This window comes from Dermacentor silvarum, chromosome 4 (genome assembly GCF_013339745.2).
Source record: "Dermacentor silvarum isolate Dsil-2018 chromosome 4, BIME_Dsil_1.4, whole genome shotgun sequence".
Lineage (NCBI taxonomy): Eukaryota > Metazoa > Arthropoda > Arachnida > Ixodida > Ixodidae > Dermacentor > Dermacentor silvarum.
Genome location: NC_051157.2, coordinates 161,882,619 through 161,896,377, shown reverse-complemented (window position 1 = coordinate 161,896,377; position 13,759 = coordinate 161,882,619). Strand labels below are relative to the sequence as shown.

The window sequence follows — 13,759 nt, the reverse complement described above, 5'->3', positions numbered from 1 at the left end:
CCTCCGGCCGCCTGGCGGACGCCGCGCGCGGTCATGCGCCAGTTTTCGCAAGAAAATGGTTCCATGTGGGTCGGGCTTTAACCGATCGAACGAGCATAAAGTCCCTTGCTTTCCTGCTCTTTTTTTAAGTAGCGACATCTACTCCCTCGGCCATCATTATCTTCGTAGATTGCGTGCGCCCGTCAACGGCCACTGATATCTACGCTGCTCGCAGCCGCGTGCAAATGAATGCAGGTGAACAGCGTTAGGAAGAACATGGCTGCCGGAATTATCGCCGCCCAATGATATTCGTCGACGGTACTTCAAAGCTTGTCGCTACTTCAAGAAAGCAAAAAATATCTAGGGATTTTAAACGAGCACAGAGCCGGTATTTCGTAGCCATGCCTTTAAAGTAATAATGCCTTTTCGCGCTGATCGTGCTTTGTCAGTGGTCGGAGCGACGGTCCGCTCGCGTTGTCAACGGGATCCGCCGTCCGTGAGTGGTGGATGATAAGACTAGAGTAGAATAAGTCATAATGCCTCGGTACAAAATCGCGGCCCTGCTAAAGATCAAAGCGAACGCGGAGCGCAGCGGGAGATGAAAGAAAGCTTCAGGTACACTTCAGGTAATAAGAGCAGTGGGAGCGGAGGGAGACGGCTTGCGCATGCGCTGAGTTGCCGCCGCGTGGGCGATCTCATCTACACTTCCGAGGGGGAGGGCTACGCTCGTCTGCGACGTCCGTGACGTCAGCTACTGAGGTCAGTCCGCGGTACCAGCGTGTTCGACGGGTATCACGGGTATCACTGCTCCTGCAAGGGGCAATGGCGCGCGGGTATGATAGGCTCGATGTGAGGCTTGCTTGGGCGATGTCGCCGCTGACAGTGGTTGCACGATTTCTCCGCGACGAAAGGCCGCTCTCGTCGTTGGCGGAACGGCAGTGGGGTAAGAAAACGTAGTGCCACGCAAGACGGGCTGTGCGGCGACGATGGCTACGAGTAGCCAGTGTAGCGCGCGTCGTCTTTATGGAAGCAAAGCGCTGAATTAGCGTAAATCTGTCTGTGACAGCTACCAAGGCAGATGTACACTGAAGCGAAGGCTCCATAGACGCCCATCGGACCAAAGAATTGTGGCTCATGAGCACCCCAGCGCCTATGGATGCTAGGAAGCATGCTTACGTATGGGTGATGTTGAATGACGTCACGCTTACGTATGCTTTGGCCGTAAACTTTTAGGCCGTAAACGTATGCTTTGACCGTAAACGTTTTATAGAATGCGCATTTTCGAGCCCGTATTGAAGGTTGCTGCCTTTCAGCGCGCGCCAACATTTGCCAGTCAAATGTGCTCGAGTTACTGCTAGTTATGTCCTTGTTTATGCGTTTATATGCGTTTATTGTGAACCCAATGAAAGTGAGTGGCAAAAAACGCAGCATAGCAAGGCAGCATCATTTCTAGACACAGGCTAAGCATACAGAATTCGTAGCGCAAATACAGGTGCAAGTACTTTGTCTCTGAGTAGAGCAAGGAACGATCCACAAAGCACTAGCTCAAGTGCAGAGTTCGCGTTACAGTGTACGGCAAGTACCGTTTTAATTTTCATGGTTTAGTCAATGCCTCCTAAAAAAAAACTATGCCTGGGACGTGATGATAAGTGGTTCTTGAGGGAAAGGGAAAGGTTGGCGTTATCTTCTGCAGCCCTTGAGGGAGCACGGCTCAGCGCCAACGGGGAGGGGTAAGTGGGAGCGAAAGAAGGGATAGAACCTGGGACGTGATGATAAGTGGTTCTTGAGGGAAAGGGAAAGGTTGGCGCTATCTTCTGCAGCCCTTGAGGGAGCACGGCTCAGCGCCAAGGGACGTGAGCCGGAGAAGCGGCGCCCTACCCTTGCCGTTTTCCTCCTCTCCACTCGGTACAACCCCTAGAGCCTCTGGCGGCGAACGCTTGCGACACACCTGCGGCGGCGGCGGCGCGTCGCCGTGCCATGGTAACTCGAGCAGACGACGCACGCCCGCCCTTGCCTGCAAGGACCTTTGCTTCACTAGACGACATTAATGCTACATATTGTCGCGTTGAAGTGATGGTCTTTGTCAGTAGGCAATGAGAGGAGGTGACTTGGGAAAACAGTAGCATTTATTTGGACGAACTTGTGCCCATAAGCGAGCTTCTGGCGAAACTATTCGGCAGCGGCGAACACAGCATGCACGGTTGACCGTCGGCAGAAAGAATGCCAGCGTTCTTCAAACGCATCTCCAATGCGCTAGCGACGCGACGCTGTACACCAGTTAAAGACGAGTTAAATTTTGAGCGTAGCTCTCATCGCCACGCACTTTTTAGGGGCGAAGCTCCTTAGGGTGTGGGTCTGTCCCTCCTCTGTAGTAGTAGTCGTCGTAGTAGGTAGCCACGTCTACTTTTATGAGAAAAAAAAAACACCGCATATCCACGGGGTGAATGATGATGAGTGGGCGAAGCTCCGGAGGGAATCATCGGTAAACCGTGAATCTTCCGTGTAATTCGCCCAGTCTCGCCGCACTAAATCGAACGATTGACTTCCACCAATGACACGCGCCATATGTGACGTCATTCCTATTTTATAACAGCGCCCTTCATTATAATTGCACCATCTCCCGCTTAAGGGGACGCTAGCACAAACGCGTTAGAAACGTGCAGTACTCTAAGGGGAAGAGGCCACAGCGTCTTACGCAGCCGTTTACACATGCCGGAACGTGCACCGCGTTTGCCGACGCCATCAGCGTTTATGAATACGGGGGTAAGGCGGAGAGACCACAGCGTCTTACACCAGCTTCTTGCACGGGCCGTAACGCGCTAGCACAAACGCGTTAGAAACGCGCAGTCTTTCGTTAATGTTGGGTATTTATTGCCATCTAGGTGCGTCTGTCCATGTGCGCTTCGTGGCGTAGTGGTTAGCGCCACGCGTTCAGAAGCGAGGGGTCCCTGGTTCGATTCCGCTACGGCCACAACTCTCGGAATTTTTTAGGGGCGAAGCTCCTTAGGGTGTGGGTCTGTCCCTCCTCTGTAGTAGTAGTCGTCGTAGTAGGTAGCCACGTCTACTTTTATGAGAAAAAAAAAATTCCGAGAGTTGTGGCCGTAGCGGAATCGAACCAGGGACCCCTCGCTTCTGAACGCGTGGCGCTAACCACTACGCCACGAAGCGCACATGGACAGACGCACCTAGATGGCAATAAATACCCAACATTAACGAAAGACTGCGCGTTTCTAACGCGTTTGTGCTAGCGCGTTACGGCCCGTGCAAGAAGCTGGTGTAAGACGCTGTGGTCTCTCCGCCTTACCCCCGTATTCATAAACGCTGATGGCGTCGGCAAACGCGGTGCACGTTCCGGCATGTGTAAACGGCTGCGTAAGACGCTGTGGCCTCTTCCCCTTAGAGTACTGCACGTTTCTAACGCGTTTGTGCTAGCGTCCCCTTAAGCGGGAGATGGTGCAATTATAATGAAGGGCGCTGTTATAAAATAGGAATGACGTCACATATGGCGCGTGTCATTGGTGGAAGTCAATCGTTCGATTTAGTGCGGCGAGACTGGGCGAATTACACGGAAGATTCACGGTTTACCGATGATTCCCTCCGGAGCTTCGCCCACTCATCATCATTCACCCCGTGGATATGCGGTGTTTTTTTTTACCACGATTCCGCCATGCATTTTTTCTTTACCGGGATTTTACGAATCCTGACAAAATTTTAACTCTTTTTCGAAAATTCGCCAAGTGCCTGTAATGCTCAAAACTTCAAAACTCGTTACATGGCATTGTCGAAAGATGGCCGAACGCTTATAAAAAAGCTAGGACTTGGACTCGGCCGGCATCTTCTGCCGGACGGCCCAGAGCTGGTCTTCCTTCGAAGAAAAATTTTGTCACGCAGCAGGCGCGCGCTCTACGCCGTACCTCCAATGCACGCCACGAGCGCGCAAGCAACCACCTGCACAACGCGTAGTTCTAGCCACTGTAGCGCAGTCAGCTGCGCCGACACAGCGTTGCCGACAGCGTCACTCCGGTACAGTGTACTTCTAGTACACTCAACTCCGGCAGCACAGTCGCTAGCGCCAACACGCGGCGCCCGCTCGCAACGCGCGGCAGCGTACCTGCAATGGCAAAGCAAGCGACGTACCAGGCATAGTTCTTTTAGGAGGCATTGCTTTAGTACATTGAAAAAAAAAACAGTGATAAAGCACACCAGAAATTGCGTGTCACAGGCAGCACAAACAGTCGCACTGTTTAAGCTGGCTAATCATCCCAATGGTCTCAGCGCAGATAGGAGAAAGCCCTGAAATGCAACAAACATTGCAAGGTAGGAAATTTATATATACAGAAAACAATGCTACGACAGCTTCAATTGAGGCAAAGATTACATGAAATAAGTAGGTGCTTCAAGATACGCATGGAGCATAATGCACTGGGATTACTCTTCACATTTCATTTCTTCATCTGAAATATAGCAGCTATGTTTACACCTGCAAGACAATGCTAAAGGCAATTGTAGCATCAACAAACACGCTCAACGCATTAGCATTACCCTATGGCGAACCATCAGCGTCTGTGTCAGCGTCTCGACGACGACGATGTTGCCCCTCGGCTACTCCGCACGTGCGAGCTGAGCGCGAGAGTAGAACGCGACAAGACGCCAAGAATGACGGCAAGAGCAACACCGTCTGTGATGTGCATAAATAAATGTAGGCAAGCAAACGCCATCACGTCTTCCCACAAGTGGTGACCCTGGACTTCCGACGCCAACGGGCCACCGGCTCGTTCCTTCGCCAACGCACCGAGTGTCCACGGTAAACACCTTCAGCCTCGTACATTCCGGCTGATCATGGGCACCATGCCCAACAGCGACGTCACACCGAATCCCATGGTACCCGAGCCTGTCGTCGCTACTCTCAAGCTACCGGAGTTTTGGCAGTCGGACTCAGAACCCTGTTTTCTGAGGGTCGAGCCTCTCTTCCGACGACATCGAGTAACATCGCAGACAGTAAGGTATGACTACATCATCGGTGCTTTACCACATGCTGTCATCGCCATCGTAATGGACATTCTGCACTCTCCGCCTCCTGACACACCCTAGGACACTCTTAAAACAGAGCTTATACGACGGACAACCGAGTCGGAAGAGCGTAGGCTGCAGCAGCTACTCACCGCGGAGGATCTCGGTGACCGAAAGCCCACGGAGCTTCTGCGTCGCGTGCGGCATCTGCTTGGGGACCAGTCTGCTGCATTAGACGCATCCATTCTACGGGAGCTCTTCCTACAGTGACTGCTACAGCAGGTGCGGATGATCTTGAGCGTGTCCTCCACAGAAACCCTCGACTCACTGGCACAAATGGCCAACAAATTTATGGATGTCGGTACCCCAGCCATATCTGGAATCGAGAGACAACGTGACTCTTCCCTCTTTGCGCCCGTCCGCGACGACGGATTGGACCGTCTCCTTCAAGCTAACGAGGAGCTCAACCGCAAAGTGGACCAGCTGGCCGTTGAACTCAGCTCGCTCAAAGCAGGCCACCGAGGCAGTGCGTCACGACAGCGACGCCAAAGCCGCGACAGATCAACAAGTCTGCCTCGCAGCGTCTGCTGGTACCACCGCCGAAACGGAGCACGTGGTCGTCAGTGCAATCAGCCATGCCAGTTTGCGGGAAACGCACGGGCCACGCACTGACGGCGGCCACTGTTCGACGCCCGCCATACAGCCGCCTATTCCACGTCACTGATCGCGTCATGAAAGTCCGGTACCTCATCGACACAGGTGCCGAAGTGTGTGTCGTTCCTCCTACGCTGGAGTACCGCCGACGACGTCAGACCACGCCGCCTGTCGCTGCTGTCAATGGTTCAACCATAAGGACCTTCGGACACAGCTCCGTTAGGCTTGACATTGGCTTGAGACGCACGTTTCGATGGGTTTTCTTAGTCGCTGACGTGCGTGTACCAATCATCGGTGCAGATTTTCTTTGGCATTTTAAGCCTGTAGTAGACCTACGACATAGCCGTCTCCTGGATTCTGAGACCCACCTAACAGTTCAAGGCGTGACATCAAATTTACCACCTTTGCGTATCGTGCAAGCTCATGCCAAAGTCTCTGCGCCGTGGTCTACACTTCTGGAAGAATTTTCCGATCTCTTCCGTGCTCCATCTCTTGAAGACCCGGTACACCACCATGTCACTCACCACAATGTGACAGTAGGAGCGCCGATGTTTGCACGTGCTCGTCGTCTCGCTCCTGACCGTTACAAGATCGCAAGCCAAGACTACGAGCATATGATTGAGCTCAGATACGTCCGCCCCTCTTCTGGTACCTGGTCATCACCGCTACACATGGACCCAAGTCATCAGGTGAATGGAGACCGTGCGGTGACTATCGTGCCCTCAACAAAGTGACGGTACCGGACCGCTACCCGATACCACACATCCAGGACTTCACGGCATTGCTGCACGGTTGCACCGTATTCAGCAAGATCGACTTAGTGAAGGCATACCACCAAATACCTGTCGAGCCTTCCGACGTACCGAAGACTGCCATAATACCACTTTTTGACATGTTTGAATACATACGTATGCCGTTTCGTCTGCGAAACGCCACACAAACCTTTCAACGGTTCTTCGTTGTTTGAGGTGCTGCTTCGCGTACATCGACGACATCCTCGTCTTCAGCACCTCAGAAGCGGATCACGAACTTCACCTGCGTCAGGTTTTCACGTGGCTCCGCAAGTACGGACTAGTCGTCAACGGACCGAAGAGTGAGTTCGAAGTTACTTCACTGGACTTCCTTGCGCACCGCGTGGACTCCCGTGGGATCACTCCACCAGCCGCGTGCATGAAAGCTATATTACAGTTTCCACGACGAACAACTACGAAGAAACTGCGTGAATTCCTCGGGCTTGACAACTATTACCGGAGGTTTATTCCCCACTGCGCTGCTATGTTGCACCCGCTCCATGCACTTCTGTCCGGTCAAACGAAGCCGAACGCTTGCATCTCGTGGACAGGCGACGCCGAGGAAGCTTTCAGTTTCATCAAGGAAGCGCTCGCCAACGCAACATTCCTCGCGCACCCAAAGTGCGACGCCAGCACGTCACTCACCGTGGATGCCTCGGACGTCGCCATTGCAGCAGTCCAGCAGCAGTTGGTCGATGGAGTTTGGCAGCCGATCGCTTTCTTCTCCCGGAAGCTCTCACAGACCGAGCGCCGTTACAGCACATTCGGTCGCGAACTGCTGGCGGCCTATTTGGCTGTCAAGAATTTTCGCCACTTCCTGGAAGGTCGGCAATTCCATATCCTCATCGACCACAAGCAGCTCACGTGTCTTTCGACCGCTACCAACTCTTCCCACAATCCACGTGAGATCCGCAAACTTGCCTATATATCAGAGTTTACCAGCGATATCGGACACATCAGTAGTAGTAGTAGTAGTAAACACTTTATTTAGGTCCTGAGAAGCTAGGCAGGCGGGCCTGCTAGCCGTTGGCTAGTCCCATGTCGGAACAGAGAGGCCGTGCCTCTCCGCTCGTTCACGGGGACACATCAGTGGCAAAGGCAATCCTGTTGCTGACGCACTATCCCGAATAGAAATCAACGCAACGGTGGATGAGCGCCCTCCAGTCGATTTTGCAGCCATGGCTACTGCACAACGCGAGGACAGTGACGTTCAAGTTCTACGACTACGAGAGAACTCCCTCAAGTTCCAAGATGTCCAACTTCCAGGTGTCCAACTTCTATTTCACTCATTTGTGACACCTCTACCGGACGTCCTCGCCCGTATGTTCCAGCGCCATTTCGCCGCAGCATCTTCAATGCCTTGCATTTCTTGTCGCACCCCGGCATACGTGCGACTCAACGCCTCGTCACAGAGCGATATCTATGGCCACGAATGAACATCGACGTCCGCCGCTGGACACGCGCTTGCCTCAAATGCCAGCAAACCAAAGTCCTGCGCAACACAGTGAGCCCACTGGGTACCTTTAGGCCTCCTGACTAGCGGTTGTCACGTGCACCTGGACCTCGTACGCGCTTTGCCCTGATCGAACAACAGCCGGTATGTGCTAACGTGCGTTGATCGGTGCGCGCGGTGGCCTGAGGCACTACCGCTCACCCACATCACGGCAGAGTCAGTTGCCCGCGGACACATCACTGTGTGGATAAGCCGTTACGGAGTTCCCAAGACCATCACAACAGATAGAGGTCGTCAATTTGACTCCGCGCTCTTCCGCACTTTGTCCCGGATGCTTCGTGTCAACCACATCAAGACGACGGCCTACCAACCGATGTCGAACGGCATGGTTGAGCGATTTCATCGCCAACTCAAAGCCTCGCTCATGGCCTGACGATCACTGATACCCTGGACGGAGCGACTACCACTCGTCCTCCTCGCCCTTCGCAGCACGATACGTACGGACGCGTCCTGCTCCTCAGCTGAGCTCGTTTTTTTCACGATATTAAGGCTTCCTGGCCAGTTTACGAGGCGTCACCTATACCACCACTGGATGTTGCGTATTATGCTAGCCGCCTCGGGAATGCCATGAGAGACGTGTCTCCTATTCTGCCGCGTCAACACTCACGCCCATCTTTCACCAGTGGTGCTCTCCACGATTGTACACACGTATTCGTACGGCGTGATGCAGTCAGACCACCACTGCAGCCGCCTTACGACGGGCCCTTTAAAGTCGTCAAGCGTTGCCCGAAGCATTTCGTCCTGCTTTTTAATGGACGCGAAGACAGTGTCTCCGTTGACCGCATAAAGCCGGCCTTCCTCGACACCGATGCCGTTCCTGAAGACGAGAGGCCATCCACAAACACCAGACGAACGCGCTTCGCAACAACAGAGCCTACCAGCTGCTCATGGAGATTGCTGCTTCGCCCACTGGCTACCTCGCTAGAGGGGGGGGGGGGGGGGGGGGCTATGGCGAACCATCAGCCTCTGCGTCAGCGTCTCGACGACGACGATGTTGCCCCTCGGCTGCTCCGCACGTGCGAGCTGAGCGCGAGAGTAGAACGCTACAAGACGCCAAGAACGACGCCAAGAGCAACAGCGTCTGTGATGTGCATAAATAAATGTGGTCAACCAAACGCCATCACGTCTTCCCACAACCCCATACACTGAGCCTGCGTACAACCTCCAGTTCTGCTTCTGGTCGGCAACCAGAGTATTTTGAAGCCATTCTAATCCAACTAAAGCATACACGAAGTACAGCTTACAGTGATATGCAAGGTTATTCACACGGCAGTAAAGCATATGTCACCGTACTGTACGTTACAATATAACCAGATAAAGCTCAAGCGCTGTTCTATGTTTTTTTCTGTCATCTCGTTGTGCTGCAAATGATCCAGCTAAAAACTCGAAGGAGACGCAGCAAGCCAGTTTAAAGTTAGCTTTGCAGCCAATGGTATTGAGTGGTAATTATGAAGACGCGGTTGATTTAGTTATACCTGTCAGCACGAAACCGCCGGGGGAAGGAAGATGCAAAGATTGACCCCAACATCACGGAAACCAGTTGAATTCATTGCCAGGAGTGTCTCCTTTGAGAGGCATTCGATTTATAGGAATGGATTTTTATACGACAATAGTGCACAAGTACATAAGGGACACTTAGAAAGGCTGTACATTGCATAAAAGTACCGTAATAGAGTGACATAACGGAATGAAGGATGAAAAATGCCGCATTGTTAAACCATTGCCCCTGTGAGCAACCATGTCACGTCCTAGCAAAGCAAAATACACAATAAAAACATCAAATAAAATATAGCCAGGTTGTGAACCAGAAAAGCATTTGCATCCCTTAAACCAGCTTAAACAGATCTGTTGCACACACTGGTAAATAGCTTGCAACTTCACAAAACAATCAGCAGCAGATTGCCTTGCATCCTTTTCAAGTGCGTAGCCTCAGTGCCGGCTTCGTAGCTTTCCGTTTAGTGCTTTCACTGTTGAGTTCAAGGTTTTTTCTGCGCGCAAGCCAATGCAGACTCACCCTGACGAACAGGGCAAGCAAACCATCATAAACATCATCACCACACTCAGTTAACGATTTTTCTACCTTGGCATGCAGCAACAAGCACAGATCATGCCCTACATGTTCTTTTCCCAGAATGTCGGAGGCAGATGCGACAAAAAGCTGCTAGCAAGCCTTGATGAATGCTACAAAGGAGGGTGCAGGAACTGACAGGCTCCCAAAGTCACCTTCTCCAGGTTTTTTTTTCACGCTAAAATACAAAAGAACTTGGCTTTTATCGGTAAAGGCTGCGTTCTCTTGCCTCAACTCACACTTATGCGACCCTGTAGCACACCAGTGGCCATTCATAAACTTATACGCAAGCCAGACCTTAACATAGACAATGCTGTTCTCCACCATTGGAGATGGATAATCATAAGGCAGAACTTCTACTGCAACTGGCGAAGATGTGGTAAGTGTACGGAGAGAAGGAGAAAATTTAGAAAAACAAGCTGGGAGAATGGCCAGAAGACTAGACATGTCTTCAGCACAGTTGCCGCTTTCCGACAGTTTGAAAAGGTTGCTAACTAAAAGATGTCTAAATGCCGCCTGAAACTGCCGGCAAGACGAGTTGCTCTTGGTTCCAGATTTTGACCTAACTATTCCAAAGGTGTTTTCAAGCGCATCCTGGTTCAGGTGTCTGCACAGATCCTGCATACATTGCAGATGCATACGGAGACTTTCCCCACTTCTGTGAAATATTTAGACTATCGAAGAGCCTGTGGATCCTCTCAATAACTGGCCGTGGGGAGAGCCTCTGCTGGCAATTGCTGCAATGTTACGTGCGTGCACAATGTAGCAGCGCAATGTCTGCTGAATCATTTTGCTGCGAGTTTCACCGACATCTTGGAAGCAAAAGTCAAAGTGCCGGGCACTCAGCTTGGGAATGGACCGAATTTGCATTTCTCAATCCCTATCATAAGCCTGTCGTATGTAAGAGGTTTAATTCTGTCACTGCCTACCCTCAAGTCGTACTAAGAGCGAAGCTGTTTAAAGGTCAGCCGTAATTTGCGGTGCGTAGCAAGAAAATACCAAGAAAGAAAAGAAACATTCTTGGCGAGGCGGCATTCGAGCCCACGTACCCTCGGTCCCAAGCGAGCGTCGTAACCGCTAGGCTATACAGCCACGATTGCACAGCAAGCATTTATGCAATTCATATAATTGCATTGAAGCGTCGTCGTCTTCGTCCACATTTGGCGCTTTCGTACGCTCGTGCTCTGCGAGGTGAAGAGCTTTTGCGCGCTATGAAAGCGAGAGAGAGACGCATTCACGGAGCGGGTCTCCTGGAGCGCGGTGTCGGCACTGGAAGGCGGTGTCGGTTTTGCAAGCTGCACTATGCAACGCGCAGTGACGGCCGTAAGTCCGAGACGCGCGAAAAGAAATTATCATCATCATGAGTAATAAGATGAAAAGTTCGCGCGTACTTCGGGAAAATGCTGGGCTACGATCGCCCACCTTCGCTGTTTCAAGCGTTGCGCGACCGATTGCAATTTGAACAACATATTACGTAAACACTTGAGCAAATGAGGTGGATCAAAAATAAATAAAAGTGGTTCACGTTCACCACTGACACTTAAGTACGGCTTTTGAGGTGTTACAAGGTTTGAACACAAAGAAACATTTTGGTTCCCCTGATCACAAACCACAGGCTGCAATCCAGCTCCAACCAACATTTTGTGGCATTTCAAACGAAGGTAATGCAGAACAGTCGCAGGTGCAGCCTTATCTGCAAAGAAATAGCCAAGAGACTGCTTCCCCGGTGTGCATATTCCTTTAGACATTAACACAACGGCCTTGTCTGCGAGATTTGAACCCTTGTACTGCACTGTTCTCTTCAAGGCCTTCAGATCTGTCGGACACTGGGTTATATAACAGCTCCTTTGCGACATGCATCTCATCCAAAATTATAGTGCAAGCCCTGTCTCGCCTTGGAAAAGGCGCTGCTCGTTCACTGGTGAAACCAAAAATTTCAGGGCAAAACCCAACCCTCAGATGTAGGGGTGCAAGCCACAGCTGCAGAGACCTAACAGATGGAAGTCTTAGGAGTGTGCCACAATATCTGTAACCTTTTGGACTGTGGAAGTATAAACCTAAAGCAAAGGCTTTGTTTTGGCTGCACCATTGACAGCCAAACCAGCTGACATTACGCATCTTCAGCTGAGCTTCGACAAAAGCAGCAACAGCTGGAGTATTCAACTCCACGCCGACTCTCTAGCAGTTCGGCAGTGGTCTTCATGCAGGCAATGGTCTTCATGCAGAAGCAGCAGACCGTGTAGCCTCTTGTTGCAGTCACGCTTGGCTCGAATTTTCTGAAGAGTCCGCCTTTGGTTGATGATGCTGGTGAAAGAGCCTGAAAGGTGGAGAATGGACAGAAGATCAATAAGTAGCTGCGTCTGGTTTAGTCATAGCGCCACGTAATCTTGCAGCACCAAATAGTGCGCAATATTATGAAAGTGTTTTAAAGTCACTAACGTTCATAAGAAAGAGGCAAAGTGCTAAGCAGAGCTCCTGGTGACAGATCAGCACTCGCTGACAGTGCTGTGACCTCTCCTGCCGTGTCAGGTTCCAGAGATTAATTACTTGCTTCAGAGCTTGGTTGTGCATACGTGTGGTAAACTGTGACCACATGATAGAGAGAAAAAATACAGTGACACCACAGTTCTGAAAGTGAAGCCAGAAACCCAACAAATAACTAAGCCCCACAAGCTGAATTAACACTTAAACTGAACCATCATCAAGCCGCTGACGTGGGAACGAGCTTGGTTCGCCGTAGAACTGGCACTATCTGAATCTTCACAGCGCAGAGTCAAGGAATTGTAGCATATTTCTCATCCATACCTATCGGGCTGTTCCAGCATATTCGAAATAACAGTCACCTTCTTGGAAAAGTTGCAGTGACTGGGACGACTGGCTGTGGATGTGGCTCTTGGCAACAGGTTCACCGGAGACAACAGTTATCATAGGAAGCAGTCCAATTGGCTTTTAGTTATCACCGTTTGTGAAAGACGAATGCCAGTATGCATGCAACCTTGCTCACCTTGCACAGAGTGCAGCACGGCGCACTGATGCCGAAGTTCGGCTCGAAGATGGTGCACATTCTATGTGGCTGCTGTGTTCGCCTGAGGTGTTTGAAATGACAGCATTATTGCGAAGAGAAGCGAGAACTCGGTACATTCATGGCTAATAATTTCTAAACAACTGTACCTTCCATAGCATGCGGTTAAGATATGACATTACTCTTAAAAATACTTATCTAATGAAATAAAATTTCGTTTACCACAGGGATTTGTTAGGCACATATTTTAAGATATTTTGTAAATAATTCCTTTTACAAAAGCGCTGGAGTGTTTACAGGTAGGAAAAAAGTAAAAAAAAATGTAATTTCATGACACAAGTCAGCATTTCAAGAGCGGCGTATATCTTAAAGGTTCGATTAAAAAATATACCGTTAATGCTTACTCGAGTAGGCAAAGCATCATGGCGCAGCCATCCTGGCCACACATACGCAGACGGTTCGATGCGCTTGGAACAAACCCTCAGGTCTCACAGCTGTGATAGCGCCTTCTTATCCAGGTTGACGTTGTGGCAGAACTGCACCCACGTATTGCACCTGGACATGATGCAACATGCGCGTTAGATAACTGCACCGAAATGAGTACCAAGTACTCCGAACGCCATGATTATTTCACTGCTAACTGCACTGCTAACTGCAGTGCTCATCCTCACACCACGTGGTTAGTTGGTTTTTTATGGACATAGAGTGACGAGAGCGAAGCA

The 13,759-nt window shown here is 50.9% G+C and overlaps 1 pseudogene; it reads right to left on the bottom strand.

Moving 5' to 3' along the window:
- Positions 1-9,862: 9,862 nt before the first annotated feature.
- Positions 9,863-10,885, bottom strand: LOC119449010 (uncharacterized; annotated as a pseudogene).
- Positions 10,886-13,759: the final 2,874 nt, after the last annotated feature.